General features: G+C 32.3%; 1 long non-coding RNA gene and 1 pseudogene across 2 annotated transcripts; one reads left to right on the top strand and one right to left on the bottom strand.

The window, feature by feature from the left end:
• Nucleotides 1-2,955: 2,955 nt before the first annotated feature.
• Nucleotides 2,956-5,933, bottom strand: LOC149518105 (xylulose 5-phosphate/phosphate translocator, chloroplastic pseudogene; annotated as a pseudogene).
• A 288-nt stretch (nucleotides 5,934-6,221) lies between these two features.
• On the top strand, nucleotides 6,222-14,014 carry LOC149518104 (uncharacterized). 2 transcript variants are annotated; one of them, XR_016343597.1, is made up of 7 exons: nucleotides 6,222-6,411; nucleotides 6,549-6,591; nucleotides 6,701-6,761; nucleotides 7,765-8,117; nucleotides 8,736-8,837; nucleotides 10,547-10,614; nucleotides 13,688-13,829. It is a non-coding gene; the product is annotated as an uncharacterized LOC149518104 (long non-coding RNA). The 2 variants fall into 2 exon arrangements; XR_016343598.1 differs by having other exon boundaries at nucleotides 6,241-6,411; nucleotides 8,747-8,837; nucleotides 13,688-14,014.
• The last annotated feature ends 975 nt before the right edge of the window (nucleotides 14,015-14,989 follow it).

The following is a 14,989-nucleotide window of genomic DNA, read 5'->3' as shown; positions in this document are numbered from 1 at the left end:
TTCCTTAAGAAATTGGGTCAAATTCTAAAGATATGCCCTGATTTTTCTCTCTTTTGACCATCAACACTCTTTTCAAATAAGGTTCCATTAACTACTATAAATACAGGTTTGAAAGCAGCCGCTACCAACAGCTTGGACATTCCCTTGGAGAATAATTCTCAAGCTTGGCTTTGGATTTGGAGTTTATTCTTTCTAGCTAGCTAGCATGGGTATCTAACAAACTCTCTTTTAGCATCGATTATCTTCAAGATTTATATGTACATATTATGATAATTTATAGTTGATTAAATTCTTGATTGGCATGGCATTGTCAATTGTAGCTTTAGTTGACAGCATCCATGCATGAAAAGTTTTTGTTTTCATGAAATATACGTACTATAATTTACTTTATGATTGGCCTGGCATTGTCGATTATTATAGGCTTTTCTTTCTTTCTTCCTTTTGTTTTTTTGTATAATTTCTTCTTTTATATACGCTCATTCTCAATTTTTTGAAAACAGAGAGACTGACAGTGGTGTTGACGGCTGTCACATTGGTGGTTCTGCTTCTTCTTATATTAGTTCTGTGTATGTCATGGTGCGAAGAAGACCAAAAAAGGGGGAAAACCACAAATACCCAAACAAACACATAAGGAGCAAAATCAGCTGTTGAACCATGCGATTTGGACGAAACAGACCAAGAATATTCAAGTTTTATGATAGACACAATCCTTTATTCGATTAGAAAGCAATAGCTAAATCTGCTGCATACATTGGTCTGCAATGCTATGCACTGCAATTTTTTTCGTTGTTTATGTAATACCCGTCCCAAAATTTTATTATCTTATTTAATTATATTACAAAGTATTATTTAAGAGTGTTTTATTTTGGTTTATTATTTGATAACTTTACAAGAGGGATTAAATTTTTACAGGTTTATTTGATAATATTTCAAGAGCGACTAAATTGCACAAAGTAATTTAAAGGGGTAAAGGTGCAATTACCCAAAATTACTCCACTATATATACATCCTATTCTCTAACCCTAAATAAAAAAGGGAACTGCAGCCAAGAGCGGCTCTGAAATTTAGGGATTTTAGATTTTGATATTTGCACTTTAGGGGTTAGTAATATGCATACATCTTAGTTGGATTTGGATTATTTGTATTTCGGAGAATTGGCATTTTGTAAAGTGTTAATTTGGGAAAATGAGTTTTTAGCTTTCGCAAATTGTAATTTTGAAGACTTTTTTTGAGATTTTGATTTTTGGTTTAATGAGATATATATAATTTTACAAAATTATGAGATTCATCTCATGAGCTTATAACTTTATTATATCCTAAAATTTTGGATTTAAAGTGTTATAATATAAAAATCATAAATTAAAATATACATGATAAAATCGCGAATGTTGTCACGATCATGACTCGAAATATTGAATTAGATCCCCTTCAACTATCACCTAGTTATTTATGGGGAAAGGGGATATATATGTATGGTCTTCCTTGTATCATGAATGTTCTCAAAACTAAGGTCTTATCTCTATTTAGTAATGATACAAACATAAAATTATTATTATTATTATTATTATTATTATTATTGTCAATACGTTCTAAGAGGCTCTAACTATTTTCCCTTCTAAAATTTGGTCTAATAATTATCTATATATCTTAAAAAAGGAATTGGCTGAATGATAATATAATAATAAATGTCTAATTGTCCACTTCTCAAGAATGATAATATTACGAAATATTAATATAATTATGTAGTCAAATGTAATATTAAAGATTGTGATATTGTAATTAAAATAATATCTAAGAATATGATATAATTACAGTATTGTATCAACATATTGTAATCTTAAATATTGTTTTAATTACAATATCATAATAATTTATTTATGTTTGACCATATAATTACATTAGTAATACAACATTATGTTAGCAACCTCAATGTATGTACCTTTTTTTTTTTTTTTTTTTTTTTCTTTTTAAGCCCTTGCTAGGTAGATTCCATATATTACTATAAATAGAGGATAAAGAGTATTTTTTCTTATTTGTACCTTAACTTGTTGTGTTACACTTTGATCTTCGGTTGTGAACACAGGCATCATGGAGTATTCATGGATAATCCTGGGACTTGTCGGCGTGGTAAGCTTGTGCATTATTGTATTGTGTGTCGAGTGCTCAGCGAAAGCACAAAAAGAACAAGATGCGAAAGAACAAGAAGAACGAGGTGCTGAATCATAGGATTTGGATGAATTAATAGACCTTCAAGGAAGCAAAGAGGTTGAAGTAGCAGTATTTATGCATTAATTCGTTATAGTGCCATTTGTTTACGTTTTTATCCCATCTTAATCAAATAAAAGGAGTGATTAATATCCAAGTTTAGTTTTATTTTCAAGTTCGTTTCTTTTTTTTTTTTATCTGAAAATAAATTATTTTATTGATGGGAAAGGATGTACCAAACTAAGGTAAGGATCAGGATTTATCAGCATAACAATCCTAAAATACCAAAATCTCAATCGTATCATTTTCTCGTTTCAACTATTTCTGTTTCTCATCATAAAACCAAGAAATCTTAAGTTTTTTAACCAGAAAATCCAAAATCTAATGCCTATCATCCAAAAGATTTTAAGCATGTTCATTTCATGTCGTTGCATGGTGAGCATGTTCATTTCATGTAGTTGCATAGTCTACTATAGTCTAAAGAAATTGCCAAATTTTCCACAAAACAACCATTTTACTCAACGTTATCTACCGTCAATCATATAATCAGGAGCCAACTTACAGATAAATTTCTTACTTGACTTTGGATTGATATTGGGAGCAAGAGCTTCCAAGAACACACTATTCATCAGAACAAAACCTTCACTCTCAACTCTCAAGCCATCAGACAAGTATGCGCAAAGGAAAAGCTACATTTTTCATTTTATACCACAATATGCATAGGAGACCTATCCCGAAACAATAAACACAAGAAACACCAAATTATTTGCACTCTTCTATTTTATTATTTGCTTGAATTACAGCATGCATATATCAAGTAATTCTTCAGATATTCAATGGCTGCATGCAGCAGCTTCCAGCCATCTGCTAGTCGGCAGATCTCAACTCGCAAAACCTGAGATAAACTCTTTATTGGCCACATTTTCACATTCCTGACTGATTTGGTCCAATAACTACATTAGAAATGATGATGACCTTGCTTTTAGGATAAGGGCACTGATTAAACCAACCATCCGAGGTTAGCTTAGTTCCTTCTAAGTTGGGCATTACAATTTAATTACAGGATACAACTGGCTGGCAAGGATAGTTTATGACAAGCACTATAACAAGGCACCAGTTGGGATTGAGGGAGAAAATTACCAACAATAGTAGGTTTCTTGTCACCACCTTTGGCTAGGAAATCCTCCTTTGCTAACAGAAAGTCACGTCCACAGCTCGGGTTATTTCTGCACAGAGAAAAGAGAGGACAATACAGAAGTTCTGAATCTTTTACAAGGTTATCTTAACATCTGCTTGATACTGCTTATCCTCTAATGCTTCTTTATGCTAAACATCTGGAGTATCAAGCCCCCAAACTACTTTTTTTTTAAGGCATTCTCAGAATCAATAGGTGATAAAGGGGGATTGATATCGACACACAAATGACAAAATGCATAACATTTTACCATGAAAGGTAATCGTTCTCCTATGGTGTCTTAAAGGAAGGATGCAAGAACAAACATATTTCCCTTAAATGTGCTTATCTCTTAGAGTTATAAGTCAAGTAAGCAGTTTGTAAAAATCTCAACACTTCAAACAGTTGGACAGTTCTTTGATAATCCACTCTATATGGGGAGAATGGAAGACAACTGAACCTTCAAAGTTTATGGTGTCCTTGCAAGTATTTAAACAAACCAACACAGAGAAGTAAGTGAATCATTACGCTTAGATAATAACCAGTCAACAATTAAAATAAGAAATGATAATGTTTACTAAAACTAGATGTTAGAGCTACTTAGTAACAGCAATTATACATGCAGGGCTTCTTGAAAATTAAACTTAGAAACTAGTTTGCACCATGCAAATTTAAATAAAGCATGCTGTCAGCCCAAATATGTTATAATCTTAACCTGCAATAACAACTTCTATCAATTGAATACAGATTTGACAATAACAAAACTGTCAAAAAAAATAAGAAACCTCTGTTGGCCAGAGCTTAGGTGCATAAAAGATTGTCACTTCAAGACAACTGCAAGAACCGAAGCAGATCTTTTTTCCAATTTAAACCCAAGCACAGCAAACACAAAGCAAGCATATAACAGTGAAAGAGTGCAGATTAAGGAAGAAAAATATAGGTCATTCATTAACACTAATAAAAGTGAGGGAAGAAAAGATAAAAATGCAAATATCATCCGATCATAAGGAAAAGCAAAAAGTTAAAACTTTATATAGATTACTAAACCCTTGGCTCTTCTTTTCATCTCCAGTACTCTTCTTCTTAGCTGTTGCTTGTGAATACAAGAAAGTTCCAAGTATAGCAATCCCAGATCCAAGTGCATTTAGAGGCGAACTGGATTCCTAAATAACAAAACAGTTGACACTATAACCACAACCCTCTTCATTGTATTGCCAACTGAAAATGTCAAAGGGCTAATTTCATCAAGTGCCTGATAAGATGATTGGTTGTAGAGATGATAAAATATTCCTGAAAGCAAGATCCATATGTAAAATGGTGATGCTTTGCCGACCGTTTCCATTGCTTTGTGATACCCTTGAACCCATTGGGACCCTTCAACAATAACCGCAAGTGGAAACAGATAAAACAGAGAGATTATACTTATCCAACCATATAAATTCAATCCATTCACATCCTTGAAATTCTGCAAACTTTTCTTGGAATAAATGTTCCTTAACACATATCCAACATTGCTAATCAAAGCACCCCATAAGCCTTCAAAATTAAAGGAAACCTCAGTTATAGCAGCTAAAGAGCATCCCAAAACAATGGGAACAATGGAAAGCCAGACTTTCAAAGGATATGTATCACCAAGAAATGAAGAGAAAACGACAGAAAACACAGGCTCTGACGATTTGATAACATGAGCGAAGGAGATAGCAACCTTAGAGAATGATACACAAGCTGAGATATGGCCTATTGTGTGAAACAACGCTGGTCCAAGAAGTGCAATAATAAATGATTTGTGATTTTGGGACAAGGTTGTAACTTTAAAGACCATAGAACGAACATCCAAATGGAACCAGCAAAGAGTTGAAAAGAAGCTAGAAGCCAAGGGAAAGGAAAGACATTCAAAGCTTTTTTGTTGTAAATGTTAAAAGACAATGTTTTGAAAGTACCAGAAACCGAACACAAGTGCAAGCTGTAAAGTTTTGGCCTTTGACTTTGCCGCTACTTCAGCAGCTTCAGCTTCTCCTTCTGGATTAGATTCAGACGCTGCAGCTGCTTTGGGAAAATGAGATTCTGGTTTCCTAGATGAGTTTTCATGGATATTGCTGAAATGAGTTGTTTTGGAGCTTAAAACTTGGATCTTGCCGAAAGGATAGCCATGGATTTGGTTAAAGTTGCAAACTTTGTGGCTGTGAGGGGTGGATTTGTTGAGAAAAGCAGGAGGGTAAGTAACATTCTTTTGGGTTTTGGATCCTTTTTATAGGATCATATAGATGAGTGGATTTGGAGAAAGTGACAGGAAAGGATGGTATGAGATTCAAAGTAAGCATTTGTTATTGCAAGAGATTCTGCAGCAAGTAAAAAAAACCAAAAAAAAAAAAATGATGGAGGATTGAAGGAAAGAGGGTGGGATATATCACTGCTATTTGGTTTGGACCTCAATCAAAGGTCCTTTATGATACGGTTTTGGGATTACAAATATTCGAACGTTTTATTGGGTTTTGGTTCATTGAATAAAAAAAATCTGAAACGATTTACAAAAATACAGTGCCTTGAAAGTTTATGGAAGAGCTATGGATGTATAATCTGGCTTCATGTTGTCTGCCGTAGCAAGCTATTGACTTGGATTGGTCCAATTGGAAGTTTAAGCGAAGTGATTCAGTTCCACTTTGCCCCAACTACAAAATCTAACAAAAGCATCCTAAATAGTACAGTACTTCCAAATTTAGAAAACTAAAACTAGCAAGCAATTGGGCTTTGTTGATTTGAGATTGATCACGACCCGATTTCATTTAACCAAGCTACCAAACGGACCCCAATTTAAACCTTCCCTTTCAATTTTCAATTTGTTGCAAAGTATGGACGGCCCCGACTGAATTTCTCAGCTTATGAAACAGAAAAAGATAAATGGCAGCGAAACAAATGGTGGAAATTCAAAGAAAATTATTGATGTTGAATTATCCTGGAGCCAATGCTCCAGCTCAGTCTCTTCTCTTCGCCGGCATGGAACGTTACGCTCTTCTTGAATGGCTCTTTCTTCGGTAATTTCATTTTCAACCCTCAAAAATTTTTTTTTTACTTTTTGTTTTCTTTTTCTTCGGGGGCGGGGGGGGGGGGGGGGGAGTTAAATTCAGGCTATTAGGGGGATAAGTCACCGTTTTCGCAACAAAATTTACAGGGGGATGTTATGGATCATGATGAAGAAACTTCTAGAATACAATGTAAAGCTCATTATCTCTTGAATTTATCTTGCTTTTTCTTCTTTTTTCGGATTTGGGGTTTGTTGATATAGTTTTTGTTTGGTTTTGGGGAAACTGTTGAAATTTACAGATTTGGCTGAGATTGCGAAGTTTTGGAGCTTACTACTACAATTGATACAGAAGCCATCCAAGTGAGCATACTCAGATTTTAAGTTACTATTTTTACAGGCTCTGCTTGAGCATTACTTTTACTTCTTTGGAGGTTGCTTAAAAAAAGAATGCAACACATGTTCAAATATAATGATTTTACATGAAAGGAAAACAAATTATGCGTTTTGTTATTCACAAATATTGAAATTTTAATTTTTGGTTATTAAAAAAGTAATTAATTTTGTTTGTGAATGCCTTTTTTTTCTTTTTTTTTTTGTTCTTTGGCTTCTGGAAGAAAAAGTAGTAAAAGTAATAAGGGAAAGGAACTTAGATGAAAGTAGTGGCATTTTCTTTTAAAAGTGCTGGATTCAGTCCTCGTTTTAATGGGCATAGTATAATTTGGCATTTTGCGTCTTGTTTGGTGAAGAGAGACAAAGAGAGAGAAAAAAAAGGTTACTAATGATGTTCAAAAGTTATGTTAGGGACATAAATGAAAAGCTATATTTTGGAACGTTGACATTTGAAATCCGCGGCTTTTTCAAAGTGTGGACTTTTGTTGTAGCATATTATGTCTTAAATTAGGAATGTGAGATTGGTTGGACATGGTTGGTTTGGAGATGAACTAAACCAACAGTATAAACTTGCACCTTTTTCCCCTTTAATTATTAGAAAAATATTTCCTAGCTATGATAGGAGGCTTTGACATTTTTGAAAAGGTACTGAGAAGTATAGAGGTTTATTTTGTGAGTTGTTTGTTGAATGTCTCAATGGGGCAATGTTAGGACCTTTGGTTATGACGTTGGTTGGATGAATCCTATGTCAGTTATAGATTATTGTTGTTTATTTAGCACATTTGAACATTTGTATTCCAACTATAAGCAATAACACTGTTTTACAGGGACGAGGAAGCTATGATAACTTTCAAAGAAGCAATGTTCATTTCCTTATGTTTATATCTTTTGTTTTGTTTCAATTATTGCTTTTAATGTTTGGTATCATAACATGACTTCTTTTTTCAAAAATTTTCTTTACATTCTTTTGCAGTGTTGATGAGCAGGTAGCAAAGGACATACAACTGATAGATGCTATTTTGCTGAGAAACAAGCTCTAATATTCTCTGAGGAATGCAAATTGTCTCCTGCTGAGCTGCAGATTCAATTCATATAGCAGCCCCTCTTTTCCCTTAATAGTATCCGCATACCTATCTGATTCTGCTTTTCCTGTTTCTCTTTTATTTGCAATACTATTTAAATGTAAGTCAAACTTACATTTTCCTAATGAGCTTTGATCAACAGAGCCCTTGATTCATCTGAGTTGAAAACTGTCCGATAATTGCCAATATGTTGCCCTGTCTGTGGCTGAGGATCAGCTTCAAGACTGCCCTTGCCAGAGAGCTGGTATTTGCCATGATTCAAGTACTCAACTATCACGCCTATGTGACTGAGCCTGAGAGTAGCCGTTTTTCCCATTTCCTGATAGGACCACTTCGTATTTCCATCATAGCAGTGAACATTTCTTGAGACTAGCACTGGATAATGGGCCTTCTCTTACTGCATGTATCTAATTTAAACCAAAATATGGAACTATCATATGTCATGGACTGTTGGGTTATGGAATTAATTTTCTGCTAGTCCTCTAATGCTACAAGCCTCCTGCCTCCTTTATTGACTCCACTCCCATTTCTATTGCAATTCCACAATTTAAGATGCTTATATAGTGCTTTAGCTAAACTATTTAGCTATGAAGATCATGCTCTGCTACTAGCCTCCTGCCTCCTTTATTAGACTGCACTCCACTCCTACTTCTACTGCAATGTCACAATTTAAGATGCTTATATAGTACTTTAGCTGAACTGTTTAGCTATGAAGATCATAGACCCAGCATAGGTCCCATTACAATTAAAAACAATCCTATATTGCAATTGATGACAATTTCAGACTTTGAGTTAAATTCCAATGTCATGATGTGTTGTTTGCTATCAGCAGATGTAGTGACATTATCTTCCTTTAATCAAGTTTGTTTGCAGACCTGATGTTTCTGAGTTGGAGTCAAAGCTTTCAGAACTGTCCAAGATACTCTCAAATCTTCAGCAAAAAGTTGATGACTTGGCATCAAAGGTTTATCCTAGCTCCTTGGCTCATGGTTCACCATGTTTTTCGAGTTCCATCTTTGTGTCTGTTTAACTTCATGAATCTATTTCCTGAAAGTGCAATGTTCTTTGATCAATTTGATGTTATATTTTCTTTTAAGGCCTATTTTCACTGTATGTGGTGTTTTTATTGGGAATAAAGAAGTGCCACCATTCATTTACTCTATAGGCTACATGGGAATTTATCTTCCCTTGAGATGAGAATAAAATATTCAGCATTTGTCAATAAGCTTACTGTTTTGGGATTTTCAAAAGTTGAGTTATTGTGCTTCTAATATGTAATTGATCTCCAGTTATATGGAGCATTGAAGATGGTTATTCTGTTACCAGACTTTCAACACTTGCTATTGTGTTTTAAAAATTTCTCCCCACTGGGAAGATAGTTTTGCAATTTTCTGAGTCTACATGGTTTTCTGAATTATTGTGTTTTTCTGGCTGTGAATCATCCCAAATTTTGATTTCCTGCTGTATGTTTACGTAGCCATAACTTTTTTAATTTTTTGTGTACGTGTGTTTGTGCATGCTCATGTGTCTGTTTTTAATTACATGTGTTTTGTTTCTTTTGTTTAATTTCAAAGTTCCCCTCTTTCTAGCATGCTTACAACCCTGATGAGGGCTATAAGAAATAGAGCCCAAAGTACTATAAGGGTTGGGTTTGGTGAGTTGTTAATAGGACTGAGCAACCCAATTCTCTTTTATTCAAGAAGTCCTAATCGTAGTCCAAAAAGTGCTTAAGAGATGCAACGTCTAATCCTAGTTGAAGATTGAAGGCTGCTAAAGGTTTTTAAGTAATTACAAAGCATTGTTTTCTTTCAAAGAAAGCCCTAGCCATCATCTACGTATCCTTCTAACTTGAGGATTCTTTGTATCCTTGTTATATAAATAGCTTGGTTAGGCATTAGGAAAAATCACGGTTGTGGTGACAGCCCATCCTATAGCTTTATAGGGGTTTTTAAGTTCTTTATAGTATAAGGCTTGGGATGACAAACCAACAATTGTTCTTTTAAGCTTTCTTACATTGTTTTCTTAAGTTTTCATTTCAATTAAGTTTCTTTCAAGTTAATTTAAATTCCTACAAGTTTAATTTAAGTTTTTTAAGTAATTTAAATTCTGTTTTGATTTAATTTAAGTTCAAGCTCTTTAATTTTCTATTCTTATTATTTACTTTAATTTGCTGTTTTAATTTAATTTAAGTTCAGTTCATGCAATTCAATTTTAGTTAAATTCTAGTTTGATTTAAGGTTTCTCAAGTTAAATTTAGTTGCACAAGTTATGATTTCAAGTTATTAAATTAGGTTTAATGTGTATGCATGATTTAAAATTTAATTTGCTTAAGTTTAGTTTTATTAGTTGCGATTTAAATTTATTTACATTGCTTATGATTCAAGCATTTTAGATTAGATTTAATTTCTAGTTCTTAAGATTTCATGAGTTAAATTAAGTTTATTAAGCTTAATTTCAGTTTTAGTTAATTCAGTATTTTTGCTTGATAATTTGATTTCTTAAGCTGCTACATTAGATTTGATTAGTTAAGTAATTTAATTTAGCTTTTACATACTAGCTTCAATGTCTAAATATAATTAGGGTGTTATAATTTTGGTTCTTAGTATTAATTCTATTTACAATTCTCGTGGGAACGATTTTTACTTACTACTTGTATGATCTGTACGCTTACAGATTCTTAATTAGCTGATATGGATAAAATGTTGTTGCTGCATGGGCTTGGTGCATTGGTTAATAATAATGTGAGTTGAAACTTTCAAACTATTGCCCTTCATAAATTACAAATTGCGCATTTCCTTTCTTTTTCTTCTTTTTTTTTTTTCCAGTGTATCCCTTTTATTTGCGTTAGTTGCATCACCATTTTAAACCTTACCATTTTTCATGCATTTTCTATTATTTTCTTAAAAATCACAATGTCACCAAAGTTTCTGTAGGTATATTTGATCATATTTTCATAGTAGGGAACTTTGAGAATATTGACAAATAGAATTGTAGTCTTTTTTTCAATGAGTGGTAGTTGGACTTGGATAGTAGTATCCTTCTTCCTCTGGGCATATTTCTTAAAAGATCTCTATATTATTTTTTTCATGCTTTGTTAAGACAAATGATTTAAAGCCAAATCTATGATATGTTTGTATTGCGTGATGAATGCTTTTGCTAGTTCCTTCCAGCAATGGGTGTGAGTCCTACTTGATTTAACATATCATCTTTTAGTACAACCAATGAGGCTATCTTGAAAAATATGGATGAACAACTTTTCATTATATGCATGTACAACCATTTTACGACAGTATATAGTGACGTGTCTTATTATGCATTTATCATACTTTTCGAATTCAAGCACTTTGAGCTTTGGTGAAATTCACATCAGGAACTAGGCACAGCCCAATAGCATCTGTCATAACATATCAATCTGGGACTTAATCACTAGACATAAAATTTAGGAGTATTCACCAATCTTTTTTGTTTTGATGCGATTAGCCACCAATCCTATCTTTTAGTCTACGAATTTGAGGTTGGGTTCGGGAGTACAATTATGATTAGGGAAGATTATAGTGCTCCCATAACACTCGTTCAAAGACAGTACCAATTAATTTTATAAAATTTAAAAATGGTTTTGTTTGAATAGTTTTTTACTTAATATTTGATTTTAGTTATTATATTTTTATTATTGAAAATTTTCTAAGCTATTGCCAACACTTTTGGTATAATTTAATAAATCTCATCACCTTAAGAGTATTTAAAGAAATCACTTATTTTCTTAAAGAGGTTTTGACGTTAGATTTGTTTTAATACTTTCAAAATAAATCAAAATTTTCTTATACCAACCTTTTTTGGTATGATTCTTAAAAATTTGGAGGAAAGTCACCACTTGTGATTTCTTTTTAATTTTGTTATCGATGAGAATTTTAATCAATTTTGAAACGTCTACTTATTGTTTATATTAATAATAAGGTAAGCAAGAATTTTATTGGTCAAAATTTTAAAATATTTTCAACACTTTGGGAATATTTTGAGAAAATTACTTATTTGAGAAATTTTGATAAAATCATTGCTTGTGACTTTTACTGTTGTAAAATTTTATTTACCTTGACAATTTAAGTATTTTATATTTTATTATTTTTTTATAGAAAAGATTTTCAAAAATCTTACCAGTATTTTTGGTAAAATTTTAAAAGCTACTTTTTTTAAAATCACTATTTGTGATTTTGTTATTATTGTTGTTATTCTTTTCTTTATGTATTTATTTAATTTTTCCTATTTATTCAAAGTGAGTGTTATTGTTATTATTTTTATGTTAGAAAAAATTCTAAAATATTTTCAATATTTATAGAATATTTTAGAAATTCTTTTGTATGAATATTTTCGACAAAATCACTACTTATGACTTTATTTTTATTTTATATATTTTGTACTTGAAAAATTTTAAAATATTTCTAATGCTTTTAAAATATTTTAAAAAATTTTTTTACATGAATATTTTTAATAAAATCATCATGTGTGATTTTATTATTATTTTATCATTTTATTTATTATTTTTGTCTTTTTTTATATTTTTCTATATTCTTGTTCATTAAAAATTTTATTTTCGTTATTACATGTTATTTTTTAAAAGTATTTAAGAGACTATTATAATTTTAAAATTTTTTTAGTATTTTTATTTATTTTTACTAAATCACAACTAAAAGTTATTTATCTTACGCAAGTCTTTTTCTAACGTTTATTTTATTCCTACTCTAAAAATTTATACAAAAATAAAATAAAAATATCACAAAAAATAGAAATAAAATAATAAAAATATATAAAAATTGAGAAAAAATAAAAAAAAATTATGAAAAAAATATAAAAAATGCCTTTGATCAACTCTAGTCAATGGTTCAGAGGTAGTTTGGTCGGTTCAATGTGCTTCAACTGATTCGGAGCAGTTCAGGCAGTTTAAAACGGTTTGTAAACAAATCGGGCTGTCTAGCGCAGTTCAAAATGGTTTGAACCAGATCAAAGGGGTTTGGCTCAAAGAAGGGTGGGTTTTCGGGTAGGTTGTGTGGACCTCGTTTCGGGGTCACAGGTTTAAGTGTGGATCCTCTTTTTATCAAAACTACGCTGTTCTGCCTAGCATACTTCAACTATAAAACCTAAAGAAATTTTGATTCTTTCATTTTTATCTATCATTTCTCTCACTAGATTTGAGAGCCTATATCTCTTAAAAAAAGACCCCAAAAATCAACAGGTTCTTATCATTGTTGTCATTATGTCGCTGCTGGTGCCACCACTGACTACCGTCCAAAGTGGTTGGAAAATCCAAAAAAATCCCTATTAAATCTTTTCCTTCTCTTAAACACAAATTCTGCCTTCGTTTTGCAAAAAAAGCCTCAAATGGCATAGATCGAGGCCTAAAGTTTCAACCAAAATAATTTTTTTGCTTGTCTTTTTGTTTTTTTGTTTTTGTTGAGGCTTTATTTTGGTGTTGGGTCCTCGGCTTAGGGGCTGTGGTTTTTTTTTTTATTATTGTTGTGTGTTTGATTTTGGTTTTCTAGTAAGCTAAGAATATTTTTGGGGCTTTTTCTCGGTTTTGGCCAAGAAGTTTTTTTTTATTTGTTTGTTGGTAGAGCTTCATCCTTTTTTTGGGGGGGTGTTTGCTGTGATTTTTGGATTTGTTAATCTTGGGTGATGATGGCTACGTGAAGGGTAAGCTGTCAATGGTGTTTAGATCTTGGATTGTTTTTCTTTGTGAATTGTTGTCTGGTTTCAACGGTAGGCTTTTTTTTTTTTTTTTCTTTTAATGTAGTTTTGGGTTATTGGTTTCTTGGTTGTTAGGTGGAGCTATTGGTATTGATCTTGGCTATGTAGGAGCTTGTTTGTTTTGGGATTTGTGGTTGAATCTATGGTGGCTTTATGAAATGGGAGGTAATTGTGATTTGTGGAGGTATAAGGCAGTGCTGGAGATTTGCTTAGTGTAAGTGGCTTTTGGCGATGGTCAAGACAGGTTTTTTTTTAGGTAGTGCAAAAACCAAGTTTTTTGGCAGGGTTTTTGGTCTTCGTTAGCCTTTGAATTTTTAGAAATCCCTTCACTTTTTTTTTTTTTGTTCTCCCTCTCTTGAATTGTAAATTGATTTTGTATTTATAACAAAAATTTTCTAACCAATCCCGGATTTGAAAGGAATATAGAAGAAAAATATGATGCTGGCTTTGAAATCTCAGCTTGCAAAGATAGATCATGAAGCTGACAAGCTTAAATCCAGTGCAAAAGATGCACAAAGTCATCTAGCACAATAAAACAATTAAACGCTTTAGCAGGCATGTGCAGCAGACTGCGCTTTGCTCAATGAAAATGAATTTCATTTTCTTTCATGCCATGTACCAGCTCTTATATGATTTAATAAATTCCCACTTTGACAATGGTCGAAGTATTTTTTTCTGATGAGGTTCGGCTATTAAATGAAGCAACATGGGTTGAAAAGTGAAGCATTCTTGTCCTTCATTTGTCAAACCATGACTTTTGGCTACTTTGAAATTTTGCATGAACTTTTCTAATAGCAGCACATGGTGAATCTTGCTCCACATCGGCTCAAGCATGCAAAAATTTGTTCCCATACTCAGTGTATAATTTGCTTCTAGTTGTTTCCATTTAAAGCTCTTGCATGAGAGACTTTTTATGTACGACAGCTACTTCTCTATATCCATAACTTCAGAACTCATACACATGAAATTTTCTAGTTAGTGTCACCTTATCAAAACATGGAAAATTATAGTCACTTGTCATTTATCACTTTGGATAAAATTAGGTGTCTATAGCATATATTGAACCATAAATATGCATTCGTTCAATGGCTCGTAGCCTTTTTTTTTATGACTATCAACTTAGCTGTCTAATGATCTTCAATAGAGTCACTAAGGTGTCATAACATTTAAGTTTGAAAACTTGATCATTAGACATAAAAATCACAGAGTCATTAGAAATCTTTTTATCTAAGTGTTCTTGATCATTTAATTGAATTTATCTTTTTTAAAATTATTCTAAGTTCAAGGAAGGATCTTAAAAAGAAATTTGATGTATATATTCTCAAAACTAAGTTTAGAAGTAGGTTATATGTAGGGAATGTTTTAGCACTCTACAAC

This window comes from Durio zibethinus, chromosome 7 (genome assembly GCF_047325235.1).
Source record: "Durio zibethinus cultivar Kanyao isolate XHJ-2024 chromosome 7, ASM4732523v1, whole genome shotgun sequence".
NCBI lineage: Eukaryota > Viridiplantae > Streptophyta > Magnoliopsida > Malvales > Malvaceae > Durio > Durio zibethinus.
Note: the sequence above shows the minus strand (reverse complement) of the source record. Positions and strands in the feature narration are given on the sequence as shown.